This window comes from Physella acuta, unplaced genomic scaffold (assembly GCF_028476545.2).
Source record: "Physella acuta isolate Inbredline_101_S28 unplaced genomic scaffold, ASM2847654v3 ptg002655l, whole genome shotgun sequence".
Lineage (NCBI taxonomy): Eukaryota > Metazoa > Mollusca > Gastropoda > Physidae > Physella > Physella acuta.
In genome coordinates this window covers 1-26162 of record NW_026734100.1, presented here as the reverse complement: position 1 = coordinate 26162, position 26162 = coordinate 1, and the positions used below count along the sequence as shown (strand labels likewise).

The following is a 26162-nucleotide window of genomic DNA, read 5'->3' as shown; positions in this document are numbered from 1 at the left end:
CCCTTGACGCCCGCGCCGCCTTGATGTATATCGAATCGATCAACGCCCTGTTGTTTTACGTCTTTGGCGGGCGGCGCAAGGCGACTAGCGCTGTGGAACAAGCCAACGTTAAAAAGGTATAGGAAGAGACTGAGAAAGAAAAAGAATACAAAAAGGTGACGTGAGGTCGGCAGGAGAAAAGATGCGGAACAAAACCACAAAATTTAAATTTGTAAATTTAGATTTTTTTTTTTTTTTTTTTTTATTTATATTTTTTTTTCTTAAACGGATCATTGTTATTAATATTCTGCTGATTGTAATGTTTCATTTAACATTTTGAAATCAATTAGGATCAAGATATATGCAAATCGTTGAAGGAAAGAATACATTAAACAATGTACGTAACAATGTACGTCAGTTTAAAAATAAAAATGAATTTTTGTTTTTTTAAATTGAAATAACTTTTAAAAATTTACATTTAAATTTCTATTTTCTTTATATTAAAGTGAAATTAATACTGGTCCTGTGTGGACAGAAGTGTGATATTTTGACACATACTGGCCATGACAAATGATTTTTAAAACATAATTTAGATTAGTAAACAACGAAGGAGAGGAGCGGAGAGAAATTTTAAATATAAAAAAAAAATATCTGTTTTTATACCGGCTGCCGTTCGTTTGAGAACCGTCAAATAAAGAAAAAATGTGCTGGTCAGCTCAAACGATTAACATTTTAAGCAAACAGTGACTGGTATAGAATAAATACCATATCACTCTGACTGACCAGCAGTGAGCTGTTTTTATTGAGAGAGAGAGACCAATCGTACATTATTGAAATTGAATGGGCCATTCCCGGAAGAACTGCAATACCGGGCCGACCCGTGGCGAGAGCGGAGCAAGCCCCGGGCATCCCGCCGAGTACCAAAAATCAGTTTAATATCGTAGTGACTCAATGAGCCACGTATCAGATATTAAGCTGATAAGAACAGATACTACACTTTGATCTTAGCCAAAAGGCCGAGAAGCGATAACGGTCACTGGACTACCGACGCCTCATATTCCGGAAAATTTCCTATCCGCTCCTCTGAAATGATTCCGTAAATATTCATCCGATTCCGCACACCGAAAATATTCCTTATTGCAGAAATCGCCGCCCATGCGACGTACGGCCGTTAGGCGGTGGGCGTTTTACAATCTGCCAAAGCGGAAAGGCGAATGTTAACGAAATCAATGAAACAAGTAACATTATGAATTTCTAAAACTCAAACAAGGAAAAAAATATAGCGCCTTACCTTAACGTCGTAATAGTGGCTTCCCTTGACGCCCGCGCCGCCTTGATGTATATCGAATCGATCAACGCCCTGTTGTTTTACGTCTTTGGCGGGCGGCGCAAGGCGACTAGCGCTGTGGAACAAGCCAACGTTAAAAAGGTATAGGAAGAGACTGAGAAAGAAAAAGAATACAAAAAGGTGACGTGAGGTCGGCAGGAGAAAAGATGCGGAACAAAACCACAAAATTTAAATTTGTAAATTTAGATTTTTTTTTTTTTTTTTTTTTTATTTATATTTTTTTTTCTTAAACGGATCATTGTTATTAATATTCTGCTGATTGTAATGTTTCATTTAACATTTTGAAATCAATTAGGATCAAGATATATGCAAATCGTTGAAGGAAAGAATACATTAAACAATGTACGTAACAATGTACGTCAGTTTAAAAATAAAAATGAATTTTTGTTTTTTTAAATTGAAATAACTTTTAAAAATTTACATTTAAATTTCTATTTTCTTTATATTAAAGTGAAATTAATACTGGTCCTGTGTGGACAGAAGTGTGATATTTTGACACATACTGGCCATGACAAATGATTTTTTAAAACATAATTTAGATTAGTAAACAACGAAGGAGAGGAGCGGAGAGAAATTTTAAATATAAAAAAAAATATCTGTTTTTATACCGGCTGCCGTTCGTTTGAGAACCGTCAAATAAAGAAAAAATGTGCTGGTCAGCTCAAACGATTAACATTTTAAGCAAACAGTGACTGGTATAGAATAAATACCATATCACTCTGACTGACCAGCAGTGAGCTGTTTTTATTGAGAGAGAGAGACCAATCGTACATTATTGAAATTGAATGGGCCATTCCCGGAAGAACTGCAATACCGGGCCGACCCGTGGCGAGAGCGGAGCAAGCCCCGGGCATCCCGCCGAGTACCAAAAATCAGTTTAATATCGTAGTGACTCAATGAGCCACGTATCAGATATTAAGCTGATAAGAACAGATACTACACTTTGATCTTAGCCAAAAGGCCGAGAAGCGATAACGGTCACTGGACTACCGACGCCTCATATTCCGGAAAATTTCCTATCCGCTCCTCTGAAATGATTCCGTAAATATTCATCCGATTCCGCACACCGAAAATATTCCTTATTGCAGAAATCGCCGCCCATGCGACGTACGGCCGTTAGGCGGTGGGCGTTTTACAATCTGCCAAAGCGGAAAGGCGAATGTTAACGAAATCAATGAAACAAGTAACATTATGAATTTCTAAAACTCAAACAAGGAAAAAAATATAGCGCCTTACCTTAACGTCGTAATAGTGGCTTCCCTTGACGCCCGCGCCGCCTTGATGTATATCGAATCGATCAACGCCCTGTTGTTTTACGTCTTTGGCGGGCGGCGCAAGGCGACTAGCGCTGTGGAACAAGCCAACGTTAAAAAGGTATAGGAAGAGACTGAGAAAGAAAAAGAATACAAAAAGGTGACGTGAGGTCGGCAGGAGAAAAGATGCGGAACAAAACCACAAAATTTAAATTTGTAAATTTAGATTTTTTTTTTTTTTTTTTTTTATTTATATTTTTTTTTCTTAAACGGATCATTGTTATTAATATTCTGCTGATTGTAATGTTTCATTTAACATTTTGAAATCAATTAGGATCAAGATATATGCAAATCGTTGAAGGAAAGAATACATTAAACAATGTACGTAACAATGTACGTCAGTTTAAAAATAAAAATGAATTTTTGTTTTTTTAAATTGAAATAACTTTTAAAAATTTACATTTAAATTTCTATTTTCTTTATATTAAAGTGAAATTAATACTGGTCCTGTGTGGACAGAAGTGTGATATTTTGACACATACTGGCCATGACAAATGATTTTTAAAACATAATTTAGATTAGTAAACAACGAAGGAGAGGAGCGGAGAGAAATTTTAAATATAAAAAAAAATATCTGTTTTTATACCGGCTGCCGTTCGTTTGAGAACCGTCAAATAAAGAAAAAATGTGCTGGTCAGCTCAAACGATTAACATTTTAAGCAAACAGTGACTGGTATAGAATAAATACCATATCACTCTGACTGACCAGCAGTGAGCTGTTTTTATTGAGAGAGAGAGACCAATCGTACATTATTGAAATTGAATGGGCCATTCCCGGAAGAACTGCAATACCGGGCCGACCCGTGGCGAGAGCGGAGCAAGCCCCGGGCATCCCGCCGAGTACCAAAAATCAGTTTAATATCGTAGTGACTCAATGAGCCACGTATCAGATATTAAGCTGATAAGAACAGATACTACACTTTGATCTTAGCCAAAAGGCCGAGAAGCGATAACGGTCACTGGACTACCGACGCCTCATATTCCGGAAAATTTCCTATCCGCTCCTCTGAAATGATTCCGTAAATATTCATCCGATTCCGCACACCGAAAATATTCCTTATTGCAGAAATCGCCGCCCATGCGACGTACGGCCGTTAGGCGGTGGGCGTTTTACAATCTGCCAAAGCGGAAAGGCGAATGTTAACGAAATCAATGAAACAAGTAACATTATGAATTTCTAAAACTCAAACAAGGAAAAAAATATAGCGCCTTACCTTAACGTCGTAATAGTGGCTTCCCTTGACGCCCGCGCCGCCTTGATGTATATCGAATCGATCAACGCCCTGTTGTTTTACGTCTTTGGCGGGCGGCGCAAGGCGACTAGCGCTGTGGAACAAGCCAACGTTAAAAAGGTATAGGAAGAGACTGAGAAAGAAAAAGAATACAAAAAGGTGACGTGAGGTCGGCAGGAGAAAAGATGCGGAACAAAACCACAAAATTTAAATTTGTAAATTTAGATTTTTTTTTTTTTTTTTTTTTTATTTATATTTTTTTTTCTTAAACGGATCATTGTTATTAATATTCTGCTGATTGTAATGTTTCATTTAACATTTTGAAATCAATTAGGATCAAGATATATGCAAATCGTTGAAGGAAAGAATACATTAAACAATGTACGTAACAATGTACGTCAGTTTAAAAATAAAAATGAATTTTTGTTTTTTTAAATTGAAATAACTTTTAAAAATTTACATTTAAATTTCTATTTTCTTTATATTAAAGTGAAATTAATACTGGTCCTGTGTGGACAGAAGTGTGATATTTTGACACATACTGGCCATGACAAATGATTTTTAAAACATAATTTAGATTAGTAAACAACGAAGGAGAGGAGCGGAGAGAAATTTTAAATATAAAAAAAAATATCTGTTTTTATACCGGCTGCCGTTCGTTTGAGAACCGTCAAATAAAGAAAAAATGTGCTGGTCAGCTCAAACGATTAACATTTTAAGCAAACAGTGACTGGTATAGAATAAATACCATATCACTCTGACTGACCAGCAGTGAGCTGTTTTTATTGAGAGAGAGAGACCAATCGTACATTATTGAAATTGAATGGGCCATTCCCGGAAGAACTGCAATACCGGGCCGACCCGTGGCGAGAGCGGAGCAAGCCCCGGGCATCCCGCCGAGTACCAAAAATCAGTTTAATATCGTAGTGACTCAATGAGCCACGTATCAGATATTAAGCTGATAAGAACAGATACTACACTTTGATCTTAGCCAAAAGGCCGAGAAGCGATAACGGTCACTGGACTACCGACGCCTCATATTCCGGAAAATTTCCTATCCGCTCCTCTGAAATGATTCCGTAAATATTCATCCGATTCCGCACACCGAAAATATTCCTTATTGCAGAAATCGCCGCCCATGCGACGTACGGCCGTTAGGCGGTGGGCGTTTTACAATCTGCCAAAGCGGAAAGGCGAATGTTAACGAAATCAATGAAACAAGTAACATTATGAATTTCTAAAACTCAAACAAGGAAAAAAATATAGCGCCTTACCTTAACGTCGTAATAGTGGCTTCCCTTGACGCCCGCGCCGCCTTGATGTATATCGAATCGATCAACGCCCTGTTGTTTTACGTCTTTGGCGGGCGGCGCAAGGCGACTAGCGCTGTGGAACAAGCCAACGTTAAAAAGGTATAGGAAGAGACTGAGAAAGAAAAAGAATACAAAAAGGTGACGTGAGGTCGGCAGGAGAAAAGATGCGGAACAAAACCACAAAATTTAAATTTGTAAATTTAGATTTTTTTTTTTTTTTTTTTTTTATTTATATTTTTTTTTCTTAAACGGATCATTGTTATTAATATTCTGCTGATTGTAATGTTTCATTTAACATTTTGAAATCAATTAGGATCAAGATATATGCAAATCGTTGAAGGAAAGAATACATTAAACAATGTACGTAACAATGTACGTCAGTTTAAAAATAAAAATGAATTTTTGTTTTTTTAAATTGAAATAACTTTTAAAAATTTACATTTAAATTTCTATTTTCTTTATATTAAAGTGAAATTAATACTGGTCCTGTGTGGACAGAAGTGTGATATTTTGACACATACTGGCCATGACAAATGATTTTTAAAACATAATTTAGATTAGTAAACAACGAAGGAGAGGAGCGGAGAGAAATTTTAAATATAAAAAAAAATATCTGTTTTTATACCGGCTGCCGTTCGTTTGAGAACCGTCAAATAAAGAAAAAATGTGCTGGTCAGCTCAAACGATTAACATTTTAAGCAAACAGTGACTGGTATAGAATAAATACCATATCACTCTGACTGACCAGCAGTGAGCTGTTTTTATTGAGAGAGAGAGACCAATCGTACATTATTGAAATTGAATGGGCCATTCCCGGAAGAACTGCAATACCGGGCCGACCCGTGGCGAGAGCGGAGCAAGCCCCGGGCATCCCGCCGAGTACCAAAAATCAGTTTAATATCGTAGTGACTCAATGAGCCACGTATCAGATATTAAGCTGATAAGAACAGATACTACACTTTGATCTTAGCCAAAAGGCCGAGAAGCGATAACGGTCACTGGACTACCGACGCCTCATATTCCGGAAAATTTCCTATCCGCTCCTCTGAAATGATTCCGTAAATATTCATCCGATTCCGCACACCGAAAATATTCCTTATTGCAGAAATCGCCGCCCATGCGACGTACGGCCGTTAGGCGGTGGGCGTTTTACAATCTGCCAAAGCGGAAAGGCGAATGTTAACGAAATCAATGAAACAAGTAACATTATGAATTTCTAAAACTCAAACAAGGAAAAAAATATAGCGCCTTACCTTAACGTCGTAATAGTGGCTTCCCTTGACGCCCGCGCCGCCTTGATGTATATCGAATCGATCAACGCCCTGTTGTTTTACGTCTTTGGCGGGCGGCGCAAGGCGACTAGCGCTGTGGAACAAGCCAACGTTAAAAAGGTATAGGAAGACTGAGAAAGAAAAAGAATACAAAAAGGTGACGTGAGGTCGGCAGGAGAAAAGATGCGGAACAAAACCACAAAATTTAAATTTGTAAATTTAGATTTTTTTTTTTTTTTTTTTTTTATTTATATTTTTTTTTTCTTAAACGGATCATTGTTATTAATATTCTGCTGATTGTAATGTTTCATTTAACATTTTGAAATCAATTAGGATCAAGATATATGCAAATCGTTGAAGGAAAGAATACATTAAACAATGTACGTAACAATGTACGTCAGTTTAAAAATAAAAATGAATTTTTGTTTTTTTAAATTGAAATAACTTTTAAAAATTTACATTTAAATTTCTATTTTCTTTATATTAAAGTGAAATTAATACTGGTCCTGTGTGGACAGAAGTGTGATATTTTGACACATACTGGCCATGACAAATGATTTTTAAAACATAATTTAGATTAGTAAACAACGAAGGAGAGGAGCGGAGAGAAATTTTAAATATAAAAAAAAATATCTGTTTTTATACCGGCTGCCGTTCGTTTGAGAACCGTCAAATAAAGAAAAAATGTGCTGGTCAGCTCAAACGATTAACATTTTAAGCAAACAGTGACTGGTATAGAATAAATACCATATCACTCTGACTGACCAGCAGTGAGCTGTTTTTATTGAGAGAGAGAGACCAATCGTACATTATTGAAATTGAATGGGCCATTCCCGGAAGAACTGCAATACCGGGCCGACCCGTGGCGAGAGCGGAGCAAGCCCCGGGCATCCCGCCGAGTACCAAAAATCAGTTTAATATCGTAGTGACTCAATGAGCCACGTATCAGATATTAAGCTGATAAGAACAGATACTACACTTTGATCTTAGCCAAAAGGCCGAGAAGCGATAACGGTCACTGGACTACCGACGCCTCATATTCCGGAAAATTTCCTATCCGCTCCTCTGAAATGATTCCGTAAATATTCATCCGATTCCGCACACCGAAAATATTCCTTATTGCAGAAATCGCCGCCCATGCGACGTACGGCCGTTAGGCGGTGGGCGTTTTACAATCTGCCAAAGCGGAAAGGCGAATGTTAACGAAATCAATGAAACAAGTAACATTATGAATTTCTAAAACTCAAACAAGGAAAAAAATATAGCGCCTTACCTTAACGTCGTAATAGTGGCTTCCCTTGACGCCCGCGCCGCCTTGATGTATATCGAATCGATCAACGCCCTGTTGTTTTACGTCTTTGGCGGGCGGCGCAAGGCGACTAGCGCTGTGGAACAAGCCAACGTTAAAAAGGTATAGGAAGAGACTGAGAAAGAAAAAGAATACAAAAAGGTGACGTGAGGTCGGCAGGAGAAAAGATGCGGAACAAAACCACAAAATTTAAATTTGTAAATTTAGATTTTTTTTTTTTTTTTTTTTTATTTATATTTTTTTTTCTTAAACGGATCATTGTTATTAATATTCTGCTGATTGTAATGTTTCATTTAACATTTTGAAATCAATTAGGATCAAGATATATGCAAATCGTTGAAGGAAAGAATACATTAAACAATGTACGTAACAATGTACGTCAGTTTAAAAATAAAAATGAATTTTTGTTTTTTTAAATTGAAATAACTTTTAAAAATTTACATTTAAATTTCTATTTTCTTTATATTAAAGTGAAATTAATACTGGTCCTGTGTGGACAGAAGTGTGATATTTTGACACATACTGGCCATGACAAATGATTTTTAAAACATAATTTAGATTAGTAAACAACGAAGGAGAGGAGCGGAGAGAAATTTTAAATATAAAAAAAAATATCTGTTTTTATACCGGCTGCCGTTCGTTTGAGAACCGTCAAATAAAGAAAAAATGTGCTGGTCAGCTCAAACGATTAACATTTTAAGCAAACAGTGACTGGTATAGAATAAATACCATATCACTCTGACTGACCAGCAGTGAGCTGTTTTTATTGAGAGAGAGAGACCAATCGTACATTATTGAAATTGAATGGGCCATTCCCGGAAGAACTGCAATACCGGGCCGACCCGTGGCGAGAGCGGAGCAAGCCCCGGGCATCCCGCCGAGTACCAAAAATCAGTTTAATATCGTAGTGACTCAATGAGCCACGTATCAGATATTAAGCTGATAAGAACAGATACTACACTTTGATCTTAGCCAAAAGGCCGAGAAGCGATAACGGTCACTGGACTACCGACGCCTCATATTCCGGAAAATTTCCTATCCGCTCCTCTGAAATGATTCCGTAAATATTCATCCGATTCCGCACACCGAAAATATTCCTTATTGCAGAAATCGCCGCCCATGCGACGTACGGCCGTTAGGCGGTGGGCGTTTTACAATCTGCCAAAGCGGAAAGGCGAATGTTAACGAAATCAATGAAACAAGTAACATTATGAATTTCTAAAACTCAAACAAGGAAAAAAATATAGCGCCTTACCTTAACGTCGTAATAGTGGCTTCCCTTGACGCCCGCGCCGCCTTGATGTATATCGAATCGATCAACGCCCTGTTGTTTTACGTCTTTGGCGGGCGGCGCAAGGCGACTAGCGCTGTGGAACAAGCCAACGTTAAAAAGGTATAGGAAGAGACTGAGAAAGAAAAAGAATACAAAAAGGTGACGTGAGGTCGGCAGGAGAAAAGATGCGGAACAAAACCACAAAATTTAAATTTGTAAATTTAGATTTTTTTTTTTTTTTTTTTTTATTTATATTTTTTTTTCTTAAACGGATCATTGTTATTAATATTCTGCTGATTGTAATGTTTCATTTAACATTTTGAAATCAATTAGGATCAAGATATATGCAAATCGTTGAAGGAAAGAATACATTAAACAATGTACGTAACAATGTACGTCAGTTTAAAAATAAAAATGAATTTTTGTTTTTTTAAATTGAAATAACTTTTAAAAATTTACATTTAAATTTCTATTTTCTTTATATTAAAGTGAAATTAATACTGGTCCTGTGTGGACAGAAGTGTGATATTTTGACACATACTGGCCATGACAAATGATTTTTAAAACATAATTTAGATTAGTAAACAACGAAGGAGAGGAGCGGAGAGAAATTTTAAATATAAAAAAAAATATCTGTTTTTATACCGGCTGCCGTTCGTTTGAGAACCGTCAAATAAAGAAAAAATGTGCTGGTCAGCTCAAACGATTAACATTTTAAGCAAACAGTGACTGGTATAGAATAAATACCATATCACTCTGACTGACCAGCAGTGAGCTGTTTTTATTGAGAGAGAGAGACCAATCGTACATTATTGAAATTGAATGGGCCATTCCCGGAAGAACTGCAATACCGGGCCGACCCGTGGCGAGAGCGGAGCAAGCCCCGGGCATCCCGCCGAGTACCAAAAATCAGTTTAATATCGTAGTGACTCAATGAGCCACGTATCAGATATTAAGCTGATAAGAACAGATACTACACTTTGATCTTAGCCAAAAGGCCGAGAAGCGATAACGGTCACTGGACTACCGACGCCTCATATTCCGGAAAATTTCCTATCCGCTCCTCTGAAATGATTCCGTAAATATTCATCCGATTCCGCACACCGAAAATATTCCTTATTGCAGAAATCGCCGCCCATGCGACGTACGGCCGTTAGGCGGTGGGCGTTTTACAATCTGCCAAAGCGGAAAGGCGAATGTTAACGAAATCAATGAAACAAGTAACATTATGAATTTCTAAAACTCAAACAAGGAAAAAAATATAGCGCCTTACCTTAACGTCGTAATAGTGGCTTCCCTTGACGCCCGCGCCGCCTTGATGTATATCGAATCGATCAACGCCCTGTTGTTTTACGTCTTTGGCGGGCGGCGCAAGGCGACTAGCGCTGTGGAACAAGCCAACGTTAAAAAGGTATAGGAAGAGACTGAGAAAGAAAAAGAATACAAAAAGGTGACGTGAGGTCGGCAGGAGAAAAGATGCGGAACAAAACCACAAAATTTAAATTTGTAAATTTAGATTTTTTTTTTTTTTTTTTTTTATTTATATTTTTTTTTCTTAAACGGATCATTGTTATTAATATTCTGCTGATTGTAATGTTTCATTTAACATTTTGAAATCAATTAGGATCAAGATATATGCAAATCGTTGAAGGAAAGAATACATTAAACAATGTACGTAACAATGTACGTCAGTTTAAAAATAAAAATGAATTTTTGTTTTTTTAAATTGAAATAACTTTTAAAAATTTACATTTAAATTTCTATTTTCTTTATATTAAAGTGAAATTAATACTGGTCCTGTGTGGACAGAAGTGTGATATTTTGACACATACTGGCCATGACAAATGATTTTTAAAACATAATTTAGATTAGTAAACAACGAAGGAGAGGAGCGGAGAGAAATTTTAAATATAAAAAAAAATATCTGTTTTTATACCGGCTGCCGTTCGTTTGAGAACCGTCAAATAAAGAAAAAATGTGCTGGTCAGCTCAAACGATTAACATTTTAAGCAAACAGTGACTGGTATAGAATAAATACCATATCACTCTGACTGACCAGCAGTGAGCTGTTTTTATTGAGAGAGAGAGACCAATCGTACATTATTGAAATTGAATGGGCCATTCCCGGAAGAACTGCAATACCGGGCCGACCCGTGGCGAGAGCGGAGCAAGCCCCGGGCATCCCGCCGAGTACCAAAAATCAGTTTAATATCGTAGTGACTCAATGAGCCACGTATCAGATATTAAGCTGATAAGAACAGATACTACACTTTGATCTTAGCCAAAAGGCCGAGAAGCGATAACGGTCACTGGACTACCGACGCCTCATATTCCGGAAAATTTCCTATCCGCTCCTCTGAAATGATTCCGTAAATATTCATCCGATTCCGCACACCGAAAATATTCCTTATTGCAGAAATCGCCGCCCATGCGACGTACGGCCGTTAGGCGGTGGGCGTTTTACAATCTGCCAAAGCGGGAAAGGCGAATGTTAACGAAATCAATGAAACAAGTAACATTATGAATTTCTAAAACTCAAACAAGGAAAAAAATATAGCGCCTTACCTTAACGTCGTAATAGTGGCTTCCCTTGACGCCCGCGCCGCCTTGATGTATATCGAATCGATCAACGCCCTGTTGTTTTACGTCTTTGGCGGGCGGCGCAAGGCGACTAGCGCTGTGGAACAAGCCAACGTTAAAAAGGTATAGGAAGAGACTGAGAAAGAAAAAGAATACAAAAAGGTGACGTGAGGTCGGCAGGAGAAAAGATGCGGAACAAAACCACAAAATTTAAATTTGTAAATTTAGATTTTTTTTTTTTTTTTTTTTTATTTATATTTTTTTTTCTTAAACGGATCATTGTTATTAATATTCTGCTGATTGTAATGTTTCATTTAACATTTTGAAATCAATTAGGATCAAGATATATGCAAATCGTTGAAGGAAAGAATACATTAAACAATGTACGTAACAATGTACGTCAGTTTAAAAATAAAAATGAATTTTTGTTTTTTTAAATTGAAATAACTTTTAAAAATTTACATTTAAATTTCTATTTTCTTTATATTAAAGTGAAATTAATACTGGTCCTGTGTGGACAGAAGTGTGATATTTTGACACATACTGGCCATGACAAATGATTTTTAAAACATAATTTAGATTAGTAAACAACGAAGGAGAGGAGCGGAGAGAAATTTTAAATATAAAAAAAAATATCTGTTTTTATACCGGCTGCCGTTCGTTTGAGAACCGTCAAATAAAGAAAAAATGTGCTGGTCAGCTCAAACGATTAACATTTTAAGCAAACAGTGACTGGTATAGAATAAATACCATATCACTCTGACTGACCAGCAGTGAGCTGTTTTTATTGAGAGAGAGAGACCAATCGTACATTATTGAAATTGAATGGGCCATTCCCGGAAGAACTGCAATACCGGGCCGACCCGTGGCGAGAGCGGAGCAAGCCCCGGGCATCCCGCCGAGTACCAAAAATCAGTTTAATATCGTAGTGACTCAATGAGCCACGTATCAGATATTAAGCTGATAAGAACAGATACTACACTTTGATCTTAGCCAAAAGGCCGAGAAGCGATAACGGTCACTGGACTACCGACGCCTCATATTCCGGAAAATTTCCTATCCGCTCCTCTGAAATGATTCCGTAAATATTCATCCGATTCCGCACACCGAAAATATTCCTTATTGCAGAAATCGCCGCCCATGCGACGTACGGCCGTTAGGCGGTGGGCGTTTTACAATCTGCCAAAGCGGAAAGGCGAATGTTAACGAAATCAATGAAACAAGTAACATTATGAATTTCTAAAACTCAAACAAGGAAAAAAATATAGCGCCTTACCTTAACGTCGTAATAGTGGCTTCCCTTGACGCCCGCGCCGCCTTGATGTATATCGAATCGATCAACGCCCTGTTGTTTTACGTCTTTGGCGGGCGGCGCAAGGCGACTAGCGCTGTGGAACAAGCCAACGTTAAAAAGGTATAGGAAGAGACTGAGAAAGAAAAAGAATACAAAAAGGTGACGTGAGGTCGGCAGGAGAAAAGATGCGGAACAAAACCACAAAATTTAAATTTGTAAATTTAGATTTTTTTTTTTTTTTTTTTTTATTTATATTTTTTTTTCTTAAACGGATCATTGTTATTAATATTCTGCTGATTGTAATGTTTCATTTAACATTTTGAAATCAATTAGGATCAAGATATATGCAAATCGTTGAAGGAAAGAATACATTAAACAATGTACGTAACAATGTACGTCAGTTTAAAAATAAAAATGAATTTTTGTTTTTTTAAATTGAAATAACTTTTAAAAATTTACATTTAAATTTCTATTTTCTTTATATTAAAGTGAAATTAATACTGGTCCTGTGTGGACAGAAGTGTGATATTTTGACACATACTGGCCATGACAAATGATTTTTAAAACATAATTTAGATTAGTAAACAACGAAGGAGAGGAGCGGAGAGAAATTTTAAATATAAAAAAAAATATCTGTTTTTATACCGGCTGCCGTTCGTTTGAGAACCGTCAAATAAAGAAAAAATGTGCTGGTCAGCTCAAACGATTAACATTTTAAGCAAACAGTGACTGGTATAGAATAAATACCATATCACTCTGACTGACCAGCAGTGAGCTGTTTTTATTGAGAGAGAGAGACCAATCGTACATTATTGAAATTGAATGGGCCATTCCCGGAAGAACTGCAATACCGGGCCGACCCGTGGCGAGAGCGGAGCAAGCCCCGGGCATCCCGCCGAGTACCAAAAATCAGTTTAATATCGTAGTGACTCAATGAGCCACGTATCAGATATTAAGCTGATAAGAACAGATACTACACTTTGATCTTAGCCAAAAGGCCGAGAAGCGATAACGGTCACTGGACTACCGACGCCTCATATTCCGGAAAATTTCCTATCCGCTCCTCTGAAATGATTCCGTAAATATTCATCCGATTCCGCACACCGAAAATATTCCTTATTGCAGAAATCGCCGCCCATGCGACGTACGGCCGTTAGGCGGTGGGCGTTTTACAATCTGCCAAAGCGGAAAGGCGAATGTTAACGAAATCAATGAAACAAGTAACATTATGAATTTCTAAAACTCAAACAAGGAAAAAAATATAGCGCCTTACCTTAACGTCGTAATAGTGGCTTCCCTTGACGCCCGCGCCGCCTTGATGTATATCGAATCGATCAACGCCCTGTTGTTTTACGTCTTTGGCGGGCGGCGCAAGGCGACTAGCGCTGTGGAACAAGCCAACGTTAAAAAGGTATAGGAAGAGACTGAGAAAGAAAAAGAATACAAAAAGGTGACGTGAGGTCGGCAGGAGAAAAGATGCGGAACAAAACCACAAAATTTAAATTTGTAAATTTAGATTTTTTTTTTTTTTTTTTTTTATTTATATTTTTTTTTCTTAAACGGATCATTGTTATTAATATTCTGCTGATTGTAATGTTTCATTTAACATTTTGAAATCAATTAGGATCAAGATATATGCAAATCGTTGAAGGAAAGAATACATTAAACAATGTACGTAACAATGTACGTCAGTTTAAAAATAAAAATGAATTTTTGTTTTTTTAAATTGAAATAACTTTTAAAAATTTACATTTAAATTTCTATTTTCTTTATATTAAAGTGAAATTAATACTGGTCCTGTGTGGACAGAAGTGTGATATTTTGACACATACTGGCCATGACAAATGATTTTTAAAACATAATTTAGATTAGTAAACAACGAAGGAGAGGAGCGGAGAGAAATTTTAAATATAAAAAAAAATATCTGTTTTTATACCGGCTGCCGTTCGTTTGAGAACCGTCAAATAAAGAAAAAATGTGCTGGTCAGCTCAAACGATTAACATTTTAAGCAAACAGTGACTGGTATAGAATAAATACCATATCACTCTGACTGACCAGCAGTGAGCTGTTTTTATTGAGAGAGAGAGACCAATCGTACATTATTGAAATTGAATGGGCCATTCCCGGAAGAACTGCAATACCGGGCCGACCCGTGGCGAGAGCGGAGCAAGCCCCGGGCATCCCGCCGAGTACCAAAAATCAGTTTAATATCGTAGTGACTCAATGAGCCACGTATCAGATATTAAGCTGATAAGAACAGATACTACACTTTGATCTTAGCCAAAAGGCCGAGAAGCGATAACGGTCACTGGACTACCGACGCCTCATATTCCGGAAAATTTCCTATCCGCTCCTCTGAAATGATTCCGTAAATATTCATCCGATTCCGCACACCGAAAATATTCCTTATTGCAGAAATCGCCGCCCATGCGACGTACGGCCGTTAGGCGGTGGGCGTTTTACAATCTGCCAAAGCGGAAAGGCGAATGTTAACGAAATCAATGAAACAAGTAACATTATGAATTTCTAAAACTCAAACAAGGAAAAAAATATAGCGCCTTACCTTAACGTCGTAATAGTGGCTTCCCTTGACGCCCGCGCCGCCTTGATGTATATCGAATCGATCAACGCCCTGTTGTTTTACGTCTTTGGCGGGCGGCGCAAGGCGACTAGCGCTGTGGAACAAGCCAACGTTAAAAAGGTATAGGAAGAGACTGAGAAAGAAAAAGAATACAAAAAGGTGACGTGAGGTCGGCAGGAGAAAAGATGCGGAACAAAACCACAAAATTTAAATTTGTAAATTTAGATTTTTTTTTTTTTTTTTTTTTTATTTATATTTTTTTTTCTTAAACGGATCATTGTTATTAATATTCTGCTGATTGTAATGTTTCATTTAACATTTTGAAATCAATTAGGATCAAGATATATGCAAATCGTTGAAGGAAAGAATACATTAAACAATGTACGTAACAATGTACGTCAGTTTAAAAATAAAAATGAATTTTTGTTTTTTTAAATTGAAATAACTTTTAAAAATTTACATTTAAATTTCTATTTTCTTTATATTAAAGTGAAATTAATACTGGTCCTGTGTGGACAGAAGTGTGATATTTTGACACATACTGGCCATGACAAATGATTTTTAAAACATAATTTAGATTAGTAAACAACGAAGGAGAGGAGCGGAGAGAAATTTTAAATATAAAAAAAAATATCTGTTTTTATACCGGCTGCCGTTCGTTTGAGAACCGTCAAATAAAGAAAAAATGTGCTGGTCAGCTCAAACGATTAACATTTTAAGCAAACAGTGACTGGTATAGAATAAATACCATATCACTCTGACTGACCAGCAGTGAGCTGTTTTTATTGAGAGAGAGAGACCAATCGTACATTATTGAAATTGAATGGGCCATTCCCGGAAGAACTGCAATACCGGGCCGACCCGTGGCGAGAGCGGAGCAAGCCCCGGGCATCCCGCCGAGTACCAAAAATCAGTTTAATATCGTAGTGACTCAATGAGCCACGTATCAGATATTAAGCTGATAAGAACAGATACTACACTTTGATCTTAGCCAAAAGGCCGAGAAGCGATAACGGTCACTGGACTACCGACGCCTCATATTCCGGAAAATTTCCTATCCGCTCCTCTGAAATGATTCCGTAAATATTCATCCGATTCCGCACACCGAAAATATTCCTTATTGCAGAAATCGCCGCCCATGCGACGTACGGCCGTTAGGCGGTGGGCGTTTTACAATCTGCCAAAGCGGAAAGGCGAATGTTAACGAAATCAATGAAACAAGTAACATTATGAATTTCTAAAACTCAAACAAGGAAAAAAATATAGCGCCTTACCTTAACGTCGTAATAGTGGCTTCCCTTGACGCCCGCGCCGCCTTGATGTATATCGAATCGATCAACGCCCTGTTGTTTTACGTCTTTGGCGGGCGGCGCAAGGCGACTAGCGCTGTGGAACAAGCCAACGTTAAAAAGGTATAGGAAGAGACTGAGAAAGAAAAAGAATACAAAAAGGTGACGTGAGGTCGGCAGGAGAAAAGATGCGGAACAAAACCACAAAATTTAAATTTGTAAATTTAGATTTTTTTTTTTTTTTTTTTTTTATTTATATTTTTTTTTCTTAAACGGATCATTGTTATTAATATTCTGCTGATTGTAATGTTTCATTTAACATTTTGAAATCAATTAGGATCAAGATATATGCAAATCGTTGAAGGAAAGAATACATTAAACAATGTACGTAACAATGTACGTCAGTTTAAAAATAAAAATGAATTTTTGTTTTTTTAAATTGAAATAACTTTTAAAAATTTACATTTAAATTTCTATTTTCTTTATTAAAGTGAAATTAATACTGGTCCTGTGTGGACAGAAGTGTGATATTTTGACACATACTGGCCATGACAAATGATTTTTAAAACATAATTTAGATTAGTAAACAACGAAGGAGAGGAGCGGAGAGAAATTTTAAATATAAAAAAAAATATCTGTTTTTATACCGGCTGCCGTTCGTTTGAGAACCGTCAAATAAAGAAAAAATGTGCTGGTCAGCTCAAACGATTAACATTTTAAGCAAACAGTGACTGGTATAGAATAAATACCATATCACTCTGACTGACCAGCAGTGAGCTGTTTTTATTGAGAGAGAGAGACCAATCGTACATTATTGAAATTGAATGGGCCATTCCCGGAAGAACTGCAATACCGGGCCGACCCGTGGCGAGAGCGGAGCAAGCCCCGGGCATCCCGCCGAGTACCAAAAATCAGTTTAATATCGTAGTGACTCAATGAGCCACGTATCAGATATTAAGCTGATAAGAACAGATACTACACTTTGATCTTAGCCAAAAGGCCGAGAAGCGATAACGGTCACTGGACTACCGACGCCTCATATTCCGGAAAATTTCCTATCCGCTCCTCTGAAATGATTCCGTAAATATTCATCCGATTCCGCACACCGAAAATATTCCTTATTGCAGAAATCGCCGCCCATGCGACGTACGGCCGTTAGGCGGTGGGCGTTTTACAATCTGCCAAAGCGGAAAGGCGAATGTTAACGAAATCAATGAAACAAGTAACATTATGAATTTCTAAAACTCAAACAAGGAAAAAAATATAGCGCCTTACCTTAACGTCGTAATAGTGGCTTCCCTTGACGCCCGCGCCGCCTTGATGTATATCGAATCGATCAACGCCCTGTTGTTTTACGTCTTTGGCGGGCGGCGCAAGGCGACTAGCGCTGTGGAACAAGCCAACGTTAAAAAGGTATAGGAAGAGACTGAGAAAGAAAAAGAATACAAAAAGGTGACGTGAGGTCGGCAGGAGAAAAGATGCGGAACAAAACCACAAAATTTAAATTTGTAAATTTAGATTTTTTTTTTTTTTTTTTTTTATTTATATTTTTTTTTCTTAAACGGATCATTGTTATTAATATTCTGCTGATTGTAATGTTTCATTTAACATTTTGAAATCAATTAGGATCAAGATATATGCAAATCGTTGAAGGAAAGAATACATTAAACAATGTACGTAACAATGTACGTCAGTTTAAAAATAAAAATGAATTTTTGTTTTTTTAAATTGAAATAACTTTTAAAAATTTACATTTAAATTTCTATTTTCTTTATATTAAAGTGAAATTAATACTGGTCCTGTGTGGACAGAAGTGTGATATTTTGACACATACTGGCCATGACAAATGATTTTTAAAACATAATTTAGATTAGTAAACAACGAAGGAGAGGAGCGGAGAGAAATTTTAAATATAAAAAAAAATATCTGTTTTTATACCGGCTGCCGTTCGTTTGAGAACCGTCAAATAAAGAAAAAATGTGCTGGTCAGCTCAAACGATTAACATTTTAAGCAAACAGTGACTGGTATAGAATAAATACCATATCACTCTGACTGACCAGCAGTGAGCTGTTTTTATTGAGAGAGAGAGACCAATCGTACATTATTGAAATTGAATGGGCCATTCCCGGAAGAACTGCAATACCGGGCCGACCCGTGGCGAGAGCGGAGCAAGCCCCGGGCATCCCGCCGAGTACCAAAAATCAGTTTAATATCGTAGTGACTCAATGAGCCACGTATCAGATATTAAGCTGATAAGAACAGATACTACACTTTGATCTTAGCCAAAAGGCCGAGAAGCGATAACGGTCACTGGACTACCGACGCCTCATATTCCGGAAAATTTCCTATCCGCTCCTCTGAAATGATTCCGTAAATATTCATCCGATTCCGCACACCGAAAATATTCCTTATTGCAGAAATCGCCGCCCATGCGACGTACGGCCGTTAGGCGGTGGGCGTTTTACAATCTGCCAAAGCGGAAAGGCGAATGTTAACGAAATCAATGAAACAAGTAACATTATGAATTTCTAAAACTCAAACAAGGAAAAAAATATAGCGCCTTACCTTAACGTCGTAATAGTGGCTTCCCTTGACGCCCGCGCCGCCTTGATGTATATCGAATCGATCAACGCCCTGTTGTTTTACGTCTTTGGCGGGCGGCGCAAGGCGACTAGCGCTGTGGAACAAGCCAACGTTAAAAAGGTATAGGAAGAGACTGAGAAAGAAAAAGAATACAAAAAGGTGACGTGAGGTCGGCAGGAGAAAAGATGCGGAACAAAACCACAAAATTTAAATTTGTAAATTTAGATTTTTTTTTTTTTTTTTTTTTATTTATATTTTTTTTTCTTAAACGGATCATTGTTATTAATATTCTGCTGATTGTAATGTTTCATTTAACATTTTGAAATCAATTAGGATCAAGATATATGCAAATCGTTGAAGGAAAGAATACATTAAACAATGTACGTAACAATGTACGTCAGTTTAAAAATAAAAATGAATTTTTGTTTTTTTAAATTGAAATAACTTTTAAAAATTTACATTTAAATTTCTATTTTCTTTATATTAAAGTGAAATTAATACTGGTCCTGTGTGGACAGAAGTGTGATATTTTGACACATACTGGCCATGACAAATGATTTTTAAAACATAATTTAGATTAGTAAACAACGAAGGAGAGGAGCGGAGAGAAATTTTAAATATAAAAAAAAATATCTGTTTTTATACCGGCTGCCGTTCGTTTGAGAACCGTCAAATAAAGAAAAAATGTGCTGGTCAGCTCAAACGATTAACATTTTAAGCAAACAGTGACTGGTATAGAATAAATACCATATCACTCTGACTGACCAGCAGTGAGCTGTTTTTATTGAGAGAGAGAGACCAATCGTACATTATTGAAATTGAATGGGCCATTCCCGGAAGAACTGCAATACCGGGCCGACCCGTGGCGAGAGCGGAGCAAGCCCCGGGCATCCCGCCGAGTACCAAAAATCAGTTTAATATCGTAGTGACTCAATGAGCCACGTATCAGATATTAAGCTGATAAGAACAGATACTACACTTTGATCTTAGCCAAAAGGCCGAGAAGCGATAACGGTCACTGGACTACCGACGCCTCATATTCCGGAAAATTTCCTATCCGCTCCTCTGAAATGATTCCGTAAATATTCATCCGATTCCGCACACCGAAAATATTCCTTATTGCAGAAATCGCCGCCCATGCGACGTACGGCCGTTAGGCGGTGGGCGTTTTACAATCTGCCAAAGCGGAAAGGCGAATGTTAACGAAATCAATGAAACAAGTAACATTATGAATTTCTAAAACTCAAACAAGGAAAAAAATATAGCGCCTTACCTTAACGTCGTAATAGTGGCTTCCCTTGACGCCCGCGCCGCCTTGATGTATATCGAATCGATCAACGCCCTGTTGTTTTACGTCTTTGGCGGGCGGCGCAAGGCGACTAGCGCTGTGGAACAAGCCAACGTTAAAAAGGTATAGGAAGAGACTGAGAAAGAAAAAGAATACAAAAAGGTGACGTGAGGTCGGCAGGAGAAAAGATGCGGAACAAAACCACAAAATTTAAATTTGTAAATTTAGATTTTTTTTTTTTTTTTTTTTTATTTATATTTTTTTTTCTTAAACGGATCATTGTTATTAATATTCTGCTGATTGTAATGTTTCATTTAACATTTTGAAATCAATTAGGATCAAGATATATGCAAATCGTTGAAGGAAAGAATACATTAAACAATGTACGTAACAATGTACGTCAGTTTAAAAATAAAAATGAATTTTTGTTTTTTTAAATTGAAATAACTTTTAAAAATTTACATTTAAATTTCTATTTTCTTTATATTAAAGTGAAATTAATACTGGTCCTGTGTGGACAGAAGTGTGATATTTTGACACATACTGGCCATGACAAATGATTTTTAAAACATAATTTAGATTAGTAAACAACGAAGGAGAGGAGCGGAGAGAAATTTTAAATATAAAAAAAAATATCTGTTTTTATACCGGCTGCCGTTCGTTTGAGAACCGTCAAATAAAGAAAAAATGTGCTGGTCAGCTCAAACGATTAACATTTTAAGCAAACAGTGACTGGTATAGAATAAATACCATATCACTCTGACTGACCAGCAGTGAGCTGTTTTTATTGAGAGAGAGAGACCAATCGTACATTATTGAAATTGAATGGGCCATTCCCGGAAGAACTGCAATACCGGGCCGACCCGTGGCGAGAGCGGAGCAAGCCCCGGGCATCCCGCCGAGTACCAAAAATCAGTTTAATATCGTAGTGACTCAATGAGCCACGTATCAGATATTAAGCTGATAAGAACAGATACTACACTTTGATCTTAGCCAAAAGGCCGAGAAGCGATAACGGTCACTGGACTACCGACGCCTCATATTCCGGAAAATTTCCTATCCGCTCCTCTGAAATGATTCCGTAAATATTCATCCGATTCCGCACACCGAAAATATTCCTTATTGCAGAAATCGCCGCCCATGCGACGTACGGCCGTTAGGCGGTGGGCGTTTTACAATCTGCCAAAGCGGAAAGGCGAATGTTAACGAAATCAATGAAACAAGTAACATTATGAATTTCTAAAACTCAAACAAGGAAAAAAAATATAGCGCCTTACCTTAACGTCGTAATAGTGGCTTCCCTTGACGCCCGCGCCGCCTTGATGTATATCGAATCGATCAACGCCCTGTTGTTTTACGTCTTTGGCGGGCGGCGCAAGGCGACTAGCGCTGTGGAACAAGCCAACGTTAAAAAGGTATAGGAAGAGACTGAGAAAGAAAAAGAATACAAAAAGGTGACGTGAGGTCGGCAGGAGAAAAGATGCGGAACAAAACCACAAAATTTAAATTTGTAAATTTAGATTTTTTTTTTTTTTTTTTTTTTATTTATATTTTTTTTTCTTAAACGGATCATTGTTATTAATATTCTGCTGATTGTAATGTTTCATTTAACATTTTGAAATCAATTAGGATCAAGATATATGCAAATCGTTGAAGGAAAGAATACATTAAACAATGTACGTAACAATGTACGTCAGTTTAAAAATAAAAATGAATTTTTGTTTTTTTAAATTGAAATAACTTTTAAAAATTTACATTTAAATTTCTATTTTCTTTATATTAAAGTGAAATTAATACTGGTCCTGTGTGGACAGAAGTGTGATATTTTGACACATACTGGCCATGACAAATGATTTTTAAAACATAATTTAGATTAGTAAACAACGAAGGAGAGGAGCGGAGAGAAATTTTAAATATAAAAAAAAATATCTGTTTTTATACCGGCTGCCGTTCGTTTGAGAACCGTCAAATAAAGAAAAAATGTGCTGGTCAGCTCAAACGATTAACATTTTAAGCAAACAGTGACTGGTATAGAATAAATACCATATCACTCTGACTGACCAGCAGTGAGCTGTTTTTATTGAGAGAGAGAGACCAATCGTACATTATTGAAATTGAATGGGCCATTCCCGGAAGAACTGCAATACCGGGCCGACCCGTGGCGAGAGCGGAGCAAGCCCCGGGCATCCCGCCGAGTACCAAAAATCAGTTTAATATCGTAGTGACTCAATGAGCCACGTATCAGATATTAAGCTGATAAGAACAGATACTACACTTTGATCTTAGCCAAAAGGCCGAGAAGCGATAACGGTCACTGGACTACCGACGCCTCATATTCCGGAAAATTTCCTATCCGCTCCTCTGAAATGATTCCGTAAATATTCATCCGATTCCGCACACCGAAAATATTCCTTATTGCAGAAATCGCCGCCCATGCGACGTACGGCCGTTAGGCGGTGGGCGTTTTACAATCTGCCAAAGCGGAAAGGCGAATGTTAACGAAATCAATGAAACAAGTAACATTATGAATTTCTAAAACTCAAACAAGGAAAAAAATATAGCGCCTTACCTTAACGTCGTAATAGTGGCTTCCCTTGACGCCCGCGCCGCCTTGATGTATATCGAATCGATCAACGCCCTGTTGTTTTACGTCTTTGGCGGGCGGCGCAAGGCGACTAGCGCTGTGGAACAAGCCAACGTTAAAAAGGTATAGGAAGAGACTGAGAAAGAAAAAGAATACAAAAAGGTGACGTGAGGTCGGCAGGAGAAAAGATGCGGAACAAAACCACAAAATTTAAATTTGTAAATTTAGATTTTTTTTTTTTTTTTTTTTTTATTTATATTTTTTTTTCTTAAACGGATCATTGTTATTAATATTCTGCTGATTGTAATGTTTCATTTAACATTTTGAAATCAATTAGGATCAAGATATATGCAAATCGTTGAAGGAAAGAATACATTAAACAATGTACGTAACAATGTACGTCAGTTTAAAAATAAAAATGAATTTTTGTTTTTTTAAATTGAAATAACTTTTAAAAATTTACATTTAAATTTCTATTTTCTTTATATTAAAGTGAAATTAATACTGGTCCTGTGTGGACAGAAGTGTGATATTTTGACACATACTGGCCATGACAAATGATTTTTAAAACATAATTTAGATTAGTAAACAACGAAGGAGAGGAGCGGAGAGAAATTTTAAATATAAAAAAAAATATCTGTTTTTATACCGGCTGCCGTTCGTTTGAGAACCGTCAAATAAAGAAAAAATGTGCTGGTCAGCTCAAACGATTAACATTTTAAGCAAACAGTGACTGGTATAGAATAAATACCATATCACTCTGACTGACCAGCAGTGAGCTGTTTTTATTGAGAGAGAGAGACCAATCGTACATTATTGAAATTGAATGGGCCATTCCCGGAAGAACTGCAATACCGGGCCGACCCGTGGCGAGAGCGGAGCAAGCCCCGGGCATCCCGCCGAGTACCAAAAATCAGTTTAATATCGTAGTGACTCAATGAGCCACGTATCAGATATTAAGCTGATAAGAACAGATACTACACTTTGATCTTAGCCAAAAGGCCGAGAAGCGATAACGGTCACTGGACTACCGACGCCTCATATTCCGGAAAATTTCCTATCCGCTCCTCTGAAATGATTCCGTAAATATTCATCCGATTCCGCACACCGAAAATATTCCTTATTGCAGAAATCGCCGCCCATGCGACGTACGGCCGTTAGGCGGTGGGCGTTTTACAATCTGCCAAAGCGGAAAGGCGAATGTTAACGAAATCAATGAAACAAGTAACATTATGAATTTCTAAAACTCAAACAAGGAAAAAAATATAGCGCCTTACCTTAACGTCGTAATAGTGGCTTCCCTTGACGCCCGCGCCGCCTTGATGTATATCGAATCGATCAACGCCCTGTTGTTTTACGTCTTTGGCGGGCGGCGCAAGGCGACTAGCGCTGTGGAACAAGCCAACGTTAAAAAGGTATAGGAAGAGACTGAGAAAGAAAAAGAATACAAAAAGGTGACGTGAGGTCGGCAGGAGAAAAGATGCGGAACAAAACCACAAAATTTAAATTTGTAAATTTAGATTTTTTTTTTTTTTTTTTTTTTATTTATATTTTTTTTTCTTAAACGGATCATTGTTATTAATATTCTGCTGATTGTAATGTTTCATTTAACATTTTGAAATCAATTAGGATCAAGATATATGCAAATCGTTGAAGGAAAGAATACATTAAACAATGTACGTAACAATGTACGTCAGTTTAAAAATAAAAATGAATTTTTGTTTTTTTAAATTGAAATAACTTTTAAAAATTTACATTTAAATTTCTATTTTCTTTATATTAAAGTGAAATTAATACTGGTCCTGTGTGGACAGAAGTGTGATATTTTGACACATACTGGCCATGACAAATGATTTTTAAAACATAATTTAGATTAGTAAACAACGAAGGAGAGGAGCGGAGAGAAATTTTAAATATAAAAAAAAATATCTGTTTTTATACCGGCTGCCGTTCGTTTGAGAACCGTCAAATAAAGAAAAAATGTGCTGGTCAGCTCAAACGATTAACATTTTAAGCAAACAGTGACTGGTATAGAATAAATACCATATCACTCTGACTGACCAGCAGTGAGCTGTTTTTATTGAGAGAGAGAGACCAATCGTACATTATTGAAATTGAATGGGCCATTCCCGGAAGAACTGCAATACCGGGCCGACCCGTGGCGAGAGCGGAGCAAGCCCCGGGCATCCCGCCGAGTACCAAAAATCAGTTTAATATCGTAGTGACTCAATGAGCCACGTATCAGATATTAAGCTGATAAGAACAGATACTACACTTTGATCTTAGCCAAAAGGCCGAGAAGCGATAACGGTCACTGGACTACCGACGCCTCATATTCCGGAAAATTTCCTATCCGCTCCTCTGAAATGATTCCGTAAATATTCATCCGATTCCGCACACCGAAAATATTCCTTATTGCAGAAATCGCCGCCCATGCGACGTACGGCCGTTAGGCGGTGGGCGTTTTACAATCTGCCAAAGCGGAAAGGCGAATGTTAACGAAATCAATGAAACAAGTAACATTATGAATTTCTAAAACTCAAACAAGGAAAAAAAATATAGCGCCTTACCTTAACGTCGTAATAGTGGCTTCCCTTGACGCCCGCGCCGCCTTGATGTATATCGAATCGATCAACGCCCTGTTGTTTTACGTCTTTGGCGGGCGGCGCAAGGCGACTAGCGCTGTGGAACAAGCCAACGTTAAAAAGGTATAGGAAGAGACTGAGAAAGAAAAAGAATACAAAAAGGTGACGTGAGGTCGGCAGGAGAAAAGATGCGGAACAAAACCACAAAATTTAAATTTGTAAATTTAGATTTTTTTTTTTTTTTTTTTTTTATTTATATTTTTTTTTCTTAAACGGATCATTGTTATTAATATTCTGCTGATTGTAATGTTTCATTTAACATTTTGAAATCAATTAGG

General features: G+C 37.2%; 20 non-coding genes across 20 annotated transcripts; all 20 read right to left on the bottom strand.

Moving 5' to 3' along the window:
• Positions 1 to 814: 814 nt before the first annotated feature.
• Positions 815 to 1007, bottom strand: LOC131933873 (U2 spliceosomal RNA). The gene has a single exon (XR_009385291.1). It is a non-coding gene; the product is annotated as a U2 spliceosomal RNA (small nuclear RNA).
• Positions 1008 to 2107: 1100 nt separating this feature from the next.
• Positions 2108 to 2300, bottom strand: LOC131933872 (U2 spliceosomal RNA). Its single transcript, XR_009385290.1, has one exon. It is a non-coding gene; the product is annotated as a U2 spliceosomal RNA (small nuclear RNA).
• Positions 2301 to 3398: 1098 nt separating this feature from the next.
• On the bottom strand, positions 3399 to 3591 carry LOC131933871 (U2 spliceosomal RNA). Its single transcript, XR_009385289.1, has one exon. It is a non-coding gene; the product is annotated as a U2 spliceosomal RNA (small nuclear RNA).
• Positions 3592 to 4690: 1099 nt separating this feature from the next.
• Positions 4691 to 4883, bottom strand: LOC131933870 (U2 spliceosomal RNA). The gene has a single exon (XR_009385288.1). It is a non-coding gene; the product is annotated as a U2 spliceosomal RNA (small nuclear RNA).
• A 1099-nt stretch (positions 4884 to 5982) lies between these two features.
• On the bottom strand, positions 5983 to 6175 carry LOC131933869 (U2 spliceosomal RNA). Its single transcript, XR_009385287.1, has one exon. It is a non-coding gene; the product is annotated as a U2 spliceosomal RNA (small nuclear RNA).
• A 1098-nt stretch (positions 6176 to 7273) lies between these two features.
• On the bottom strand, positions 7274 to 7466 carry LOC131933867 (U2 spliceosomal RNA). The gene has a single exon (XR_009385285.1). It is a non-coding gene; the product is annotated as a U2 spliceosomal RNA (small nuclear RNA).
• A 1098-nt stretch (positions 7467 to 8564) lies between these two features.
• LOC131933866 (U2 spliceosomal RNA) lies at positions 8565 to 8757 on the bottom strand. Its single transcript, XR_009385284.1, has one exon. It is a non-coding gene; the product is annotated as a U2 spliceosomal RNA (small nuclear RNA).
• Positions 8758 to 9855: 1098 nt separating this feature from the next.
• Positions 9856 to 10048, bottom strand: LOC131933865 (U2 spliceosomal RNA). The gene has a single exon (XR_009385283.1). It is a non-coding gene; the product is annotated as a U2 spliceosomal RNA (small nuclear RNA).
• Positions 10049 to 11146: 1098 nt separating this feature from the next.
• On the bottom strand, positions 11147 to 11339 carry LOC131933864 (U2 spliceosomal RNA). Its single transcript, XR_009385282.1, has one exon. It is a non-coding gene; the product is annotated as a U2 spliceosomal RNA (small nuclear RNA).
• Positions 11340 to 12438: 1099 nt separating this feature from the next.
• On the bottom strand, positions 12439 to 12631 carry LOC131933863 (U2 spliceosomal RNA). Its single transcript, XR_009385281.1, has one exon. It is a non-coding gene; the product is annotated as a U2 spliceosomal RNA (small nuclear RNA).
• Positions 12632 to 13729: 1098 nt separating this feature from the next.
• Positions 13730 to 13922, bottom strand: LOC131933862 (U2 spliceosomal RNA). Its single transcript, XR_009385280.1, has one exon. It is a non-coding gene; the product is annotated as a U2 spliceosomal RNA (small nuclear RNA).
• A 1098-nt stretch (positions 13923 to 15020) lies between these two features.
• On the bottom strand, positions 15021 to 15213 carry LOC131933861 (U2 spliceosomal RNA). Its single transcript, XR_009385279.1, has one exon. It is a non-coding gene; the product is annotated as a U2 spliceosomal RNA (small nuclear RNA).
• Positions 15214 to 16312: 1099 nt separating this feature from the next.
• On the bottom strand, positions 16313 to 16505 carry LOC131933860 (U2 spliceosomal RNA). The gene has a single exon (XR_009385278.1). It is a non-coding gene; the product is annotated as a U2 spliceosomal RNA (small nuclear RNA).
• A 1097-nt stretch (positions 16506 to 17602) lies between these two features.
• On the bottom strand, positions 17603 to 17795 carry LOC131933859 (U2 spliceosomal RNA). Its single transcript, XR_009385277.1, has one exon. It is a non-coding gene; the product is annotated as a U2 spliceosomal RNA (small nuclear RNA).
• Positions 17796 to 18893: 1098 nt separating this feature from the next.
• Positions 18894 to 19086, bottom strand: LOC131933858 (U2 spliceosomal RNA). Its single transcript, XR_009385276.1, has one exon. It is a non-coding gene; the product is annotated as a U2 spliceosomal RNA (small nuclear RNA).
• Positions 19087 to 20184: 1098 nt separating this feature from the next.
• Positions 20185 to 20377, bottom strand: LOC131933876 (U2 spliceosomal RNA). The gene has a single exon (XR_009385294.1). It is a non-coding gene; the product is annotated as a U2 spliceosomal RNA (small nuclear RNA).
• Positions 20378 to 21475: 1098 nt separating this feature from the next.
• Positions 21476 to 21668, bottom strand: LOC131933875 (U2 spliceosomal RNA). The gene has a single exon (XR_009385293.1). It is a non-coding gene; the product is annotated as a U2 spliceosomal RNA (small nuclear RNA).
• Positions 21669 to 22768: 1100 nt separating this feature from the next.
• LOC131933874 (U2 spliceosomal RNA) lies at positions 22769 to 22961 on the bottom strand. Its single transcript, XR_009385292.1, has one exon. It is a non-coding gene; the product is annotated as a U2 spliceosomal RNA (small nuclear RNA).
• A 1099-nt stretch (positions 22962 to 24060) lies between these two features.
• Positions 24061 to 24253, bottom strand: LOC131933868 (U2 spliceosomal RNA). Its single transcript, XR_009385286.1, has one exon. It is a non-coding gene; the product is annotated as a U2 spliceosomal RNA (small nuclear RNA).
• A 1099-nt stretch (positions 24254 to 25352) lies between these two features.
• LOC131933857 (U2 spliceosomal RNA) lies at positions 25353 to 25545 on the bottom strand. Its single transcript, XR_009385275.1, has one exon. It is a non-coding gene; the product is annotated as a U2 spliceosomal RNA (small nuclear RNA).
• Between the last annotated feature and the right edge of the window lie 617 nt (positions 25546 to 26162).